The sequence below is a fragment of the Gopherus evgoodei genome, chromosome 1 (assembly GCF_007399415.2).
Source record: "Gopherus evgoodei ecotype Sinaloan lineage chromosome 1, rGopEvg1_v1.p, whole genome shotgun sequence".
Taxonomy (NCBI): Eukaryota; Metazoa; Chordata; order Testudines; family Testudinidae; genus Gopherus; species Gopherus evgoodei.
In genome coordinates, this window is record NC_044322.1 from 43,820,468 (window position 1) to 43,826,053 (window position 5,586).

General features: G+C 48.0%; 2 non-coding genes across 2 annotated transcripts; both read right to left on the reverse strand.

Annotated features, from left to right (window-relative positions):
- Nucleotides 1-1,542: 1,542 nt before the first annotated feature.
- On the reverse strand, nucleotides 1,543-1,615 carry TRNAV-AAC. Its single transcript has one exon. It is a non-coding gene; the product is annotated as a tRNA-Val (tRNA).
- A 586-nt stretch (nucleotides 1,616-2,201) lies between these two features.
- On the reverse strand, nucleotides 2,202-2,275 carry TRNAN-GUU. Its single transcript has one exon. It is a non-coding gene; the product is annotated as a tRNA-Asn (tRNA).
- Nucleotides 2,276-5,586: the final 3,311 nt, after the last annotated feature.

The window sequence follows — 5,586 nt, forward strand, 5'->3', positions numbered from 1 at the left end:
TTTTGTATTAAAATCAACTTATTTTTTATCATCTCCAAATTTTCAATTATTCAATTCTCTGTTCAGGTAGCCAGTACTGTGGGTTGGGGGGGGAGGGGGAGGGAGAACAATTGGGATTCTCAGTACCCAAAATAAATGGAAGTAAACTGTGGATTTTGGCACCCTAGAAACAGCTGACATTTTTGGTTGTCTGTCTCTTCCCCCTGAAGCGATGACTTGAAATTTAAGGAAAAGTTGTTTTTGTTTTTCATACCTACCCCCTGCTTTCCCCCGTAAACTATAATACAGTAGCAACAATTTTTCCCTTTGTCCTCAGTTCCAGTATCTTCCACTACACCCAGCTGGAATTAAGTTAATTGGCTGGGAATCTGCTGAAATAATTGCCATAAAATGGTCAATACTGACATTAGGCTTCAGATTAAAACACAATTGCTGCTAGGGAGAGTTTCTCTCTCTGAAGGCTGTTATTCCAAAATGTCTGCTGAGTCAGGCAGACATTACTACTTAAATTTACACTAATTTCTTCTTGTGTGTGTTATCTTCCTAATGATAAGAGCAGAGATTTAATTTTTTAAGTGAAAGTTCACAGCCTGGAGATAGGCAAATTCAAAATGTACAAGAGCAATTAGCTGGTCAGGTAATTCCATTATACTGGGCTCCTGGGGTGTAGCTGAGCAGCATTTCCTCCACTGCAGAGATTAATCAACTACAGAAAATTATGCCAAGCACCATAGAATGACTGTAGAGCTGGTATTTGCTTTTGTCTTTTTAAAAAGGAGACCCATACTAGTACCATTTCAATCTCAGCTGTTTTTGAAATGACTTTTAACAAAACAATTAAAAAGAACATTTTTTGGTCCTAGCTTAACCATGGTCGTATATGGGGAAAGTTACATGTTTGGGATTCCAGCAAAGCTAGTTGTGCAACTGATATATAACACACCTTGCTGCATTTCAACATTTTGCTTAAATGAAATCAGTGATTGTTCAAGTAACAACAAAGAAACCCGATGCTTATAAATGGTGAGAGGCCTATGCCACTGTTACGGGATGATCTGCTACAAGACTGGGCCCTGTGCAATGGGAAAACTTGGTGCACGACCGCTCAATTTTGTGCTCAAGTTTCTTTGCTGTTTGATGCCATTTGGAAAAAACCCTACAATTCATACTAAATAACTTGACTTAATTCTTTTTAAAATTGGGTTAACACCGCCTGGTTTTTGTGTGACAGCTTGTGGAAAGACAAATCCAAAACGAAAGGGTTTCCCTCTATAGGCCACATTAAGATCATTTCAGAGTAGTAGATAAAATTTAGTCCCTATTAAAGGCTTAATGAAAACTCCCTACCGCCCCCAAACCCTAACAAAAATGTGAATTTATCATAGCAGCTGCAAGGGTAAGGAACCTGGGACTATAATTTAGGGAGAGCTGCCATATGTTTAGTTCATCATTGATACAATTCAAAGGAGAACTTCACAGCGCGGTGTGTTCTAAGTCTGAAAATGCAGGAGGGGAGTCAGAAAAAAAATAAACAAAGCGACCTGTTTCCGCCCGGTTTCGAACCGGGGACCTTTCGCGTGTTAGGCGAACGTGATAACCACTACACTACGGAAACCCGACTGGCTTCAGTCATTCCCGTGGTCTCTATTACACGTTACCTACATGCCTGGTTGTGCCTTATTAATACTTTGGTGTGTAGGTTTGTTCAGTGCTGGATGCAGAAACGACTTAGCGTTTCGGGGCTTCTATTTTTTTGACAGAGTTTGCCGAAGGCGCAGGAATATGGTCTCTGGCTACAGACGCTACCTAATGCGGTGTCTGTATCTGTGGCCTTCCTGCTCCCACAGCGCCCAGCCCCGCCCCAGGCTGACAGCGCCGAGCACACAGGACACCGCGACCCGGCTGGGACAGGCTCGCTAGCGAGGCAGGAAACTTTCGCTGTTGAGCAAAGGTCCCCCCGCCTGTTCAGGGAGGGGGCGGGGGGCTCTGCGGGTGCCAGCTCCGGGTGTGCATTGATCCCCCCTCCCCCGTGGGGGGAGCGCAGCGCAGCGCCCGCCAGAGGGGCACTGTCCGGTCGCGCTCCCAGCCCGGCCCAGCCGCTACACTAAAAAGTGCCCGGCCGGGAGCAGAGCGAGCCTCCCCGCGTGCAATCAGCACCGCGGCGGGTAGCAGCCCCCGAGAATAAAACGCTCCCCACCCGCCGTCCCTGGGTGGGCTCGAACCACCAACCTTTCGGTTAACAGCCGAACGCGCTAACCGATTGCGCCACAGAGACCAAGGCGAGAAAACAGCCCGTGTGAGGGGTAGTGAGGGGCGCCCCCGGCTGGGCGGTGAGCGCGAGCTCGGGGCGCTGAGCGATGCTGGGGGCGCTCCTGCGGCGGAGCGGGGAGCCGGGGTGCAGCGGGGGGGGGGGGGGCTGCTGTGCGGGTGCACGGGACCGGGGTGAGGGGGCGCCCCAGGAATGGGAGAAGCAGGCGACGCCATGGCAACAGAAGGGGTCCATGGGGGGAGAACGGGGCTCGGCAAGACAATGGGGGCGCAGGGGAAGTGGAGCAGCCGGAGGGGGGTGACTCTGCGCGACGCTCTGCTGCTGCGGGGAGCCGACCCCAGCCTGCCCCGGCAGCTGATCGCACCGCGCGGGCCCCTCCGCAGCCTCCTTCCCGGCAGGCGGGGAACTACCGAGCCAGGCGGGTTATAGTTACCCCAGCCAGCCAGCCACCCCCTGGCCATTAGCGCCTTCAGTAGCTGCAGTGCAGCGCTAGTCACTTGCCGGGAAATCCCCTTCTCTCTCCACTGTATCCCACCGCCCCAGGGCCCTTAGTGACCCGCCTTGTTGTCTGCTCACTCCACGGCAGTTACACACTCTGCACCTTGGTCTCCGTGTCTGAGACTCTGCCGAGGCTTTGTCTCTCTCACCCCTCCCCCCCAGTCAGGAATGTCACAACTATTCCTTAGGGAAGGAATTTGTCCTTTATAGCTATAAAGCACTTAACACGCCTTCTCTCCAATCTGATTTATCCACAGTGCAGTACTACACATTTCAGAATCATGGAGACCTGCTGAATAAGGAGAGAGGGGGGCTGTATGGAGACTGAGGGCTGTGCAGTCCTACAGGAAGTGTTTCACAAACAATGGCAATACGGTAATAACGCTTCGCTTATTTTTCATCCAGAGGTGTCAGCACGCTTCAAAAAAGTGCTTATGAATCAGTATTTTATTTCACAGGTGGGTAAACTGAGGCAGAGAGTAAATCAGTTACATGATCCCAAACAGAGACCAACTGTCCTGTCTCCTAATCCTGTGCTCTAATTCCTCACGTTGCCGGTCTTCGATCTGAGTGTTTTTCTTTCAGCCTGCAAACACAAGGTCCAAAGATGTCCATGAGAAGATTTGCGTATTCAGTACAGATCTGCCTTGCTGTTTGGAAGAGAAAATTGCTGCCCTTGGTTTTACCTTTTGTGAATGCCCTAACCCTAACCCTGTCCTTTCCCTCACATGAGGCACACAGCATTACAACAACTGTGATTTGGGATGAGGGAACGATGGTTTTAGAGATAGCAGAATGCTTTACAACTCTTTAGAAATGTAAAAATGGAGATGTTTTTAAAAATATATACATACTGGTCCAGAAAATAGTGAGGTGGGTGTTCATTCAGATGAAATGATTAGTGAGTAAGTCACAATACTACAGAAGGACAGCGAGGGAGGATGGGCAGCAAGTATTTGGATTCTGGCACAGCTGTGGTTACAAGTGTGGCTCTGAAGAGGCAAACAGTACATAAGGTCTTAGCATCATGTGGCTACACTGGAACTCAGCTTCTGCAGAATCTAAGCTTTCTTATAAAAAAGAAAAGTACCTTTCTAGGCCCCTAGGGCTGCAGAGTGACTCTTTCAAGAATGGAGAACATGTACACAAAAGCTCATGCTCAAACAAATTTGTCAGTCTCTAAGGTGCCAGAAGTACTTCTGTTCTTCTTACTAGTGTCATGGTGTCTGCTTGAGTCCAGACACCTGAAATAGTGATTCAGAGGGTGAACCACCCTTACCCTGTTGATCTCAATCCTGAGGCAACGTTAAAGCGCAGTGAGGACACTTCATTGTCACCATTACTGGTATCATTGCCAGAGGCAGCTCCAGGCACCAGCATGCCAAGTGTGTGCCTAGGGCAGCAAGCCACAAGGGGGGCACTCTGCCAGTCGCCAGGAGGGCGGCAGGCAGGTTGCCTTCGGTGGCATGCCTGTGGAAGGTCCGCTGGTCCCATAGCTTCGCCCGACCTCCTGCAGGTGCGCTGCCGAATCCGCGGGACCAGGGACCTCCCACAGGCAAGCCGCTGAAGGCAGCCTGTCTGCCATGCTTGGGGTGGCAAAATACCTAGAGCTGCCCCTGATCATTGCTGATCATTTTTGGGAATGGAACAGGAACAGGGATGGGAATTGGAAGTTGCTGCAGGGAAGCAAATATAAAGGGAAGGACTGAAGAGATTTACAAAAATAGAAAAAAAGGAGAGAAACAAAGAGAAACAAAGGACAGAAGTAGCAGAGGCCTATGTTTACACAGAGTATTAAGCATGACAGTAACATACTGAATAACTAATAAAAGAGTAGTTACTACATAATGGCTGTATTCACTTATTAATCCCTATGCAAACCTCCCAGTGACACAACTGGGAAATCTGGTAAGGACTGAGGTGAGTATGAAGTCCTGAATTTATATCCCATCCCACCGAGCATACTTAAATATGGTCTTCAGCCCTCTCCTCTAAATGAATTAGATGTAAAATGCATCACAAAAACCCTGAAAAGAAAGGTACAACTGAAAGGAGGGAAATTCCTTAAAGTCTTTTTAGAATGATTACTTTAAATACTTTATGCTTGTCTCATTAGTTTGGCCAAGAAAACATTCTATAAACAATCTGCTTGGTAAAAGTAAATGCAGGGGAAGGCTTTATAACACTGTGATTAGTGGAAAGGGACACAATCAACTTGAAATCTTGGCCATAAAAAACAATTAGTTTAAAGTAATTTCAGTTACCTGACTATGAGCAACCCTACCAATTGTTGTGGTTTTGGAACCACATTTTTCTATTTTTTTAACCTGTTTTTCTCTCCCTGTTGCGGTTTGAAAAGCCACACAAACAGCAGGAGAAACTAAGGCCTCAGTCTTGCAAATATTTTACAGTTTGGGGTATTGAAACAATTCCACTGAGTAAATAGTTGAAGTCAATAGGACTACTCTGGTGATGAGTAAAGCTACATATTGCTTAAGTGTTTGCTGGAGCAGGGCCTAACAGAATATATAGAGGAAACAATGAAACTGACTATACACAAAGCTCTGTCAAATACACAACTGAGATAAAGAGCAGGACTATTTTTTCTCTAATGTCCTTCCTTTAGTTCAGGGGTCGACAATCTGCAGCACGCGTGCCAAAGGCTGCACGTGGGCTGATTTTTAGTGGCACGCTGCTGCCAGCCAGGGTCCCAGCTGCCAGCCCCGCTCAGCCCGCTGCCGGCTTGGATTACGGAACCCCACACAAGCAGTATGATGAGTCGCTCAGCCCACTGCCAGTGTGGGGTCCTGGCCGCCAGC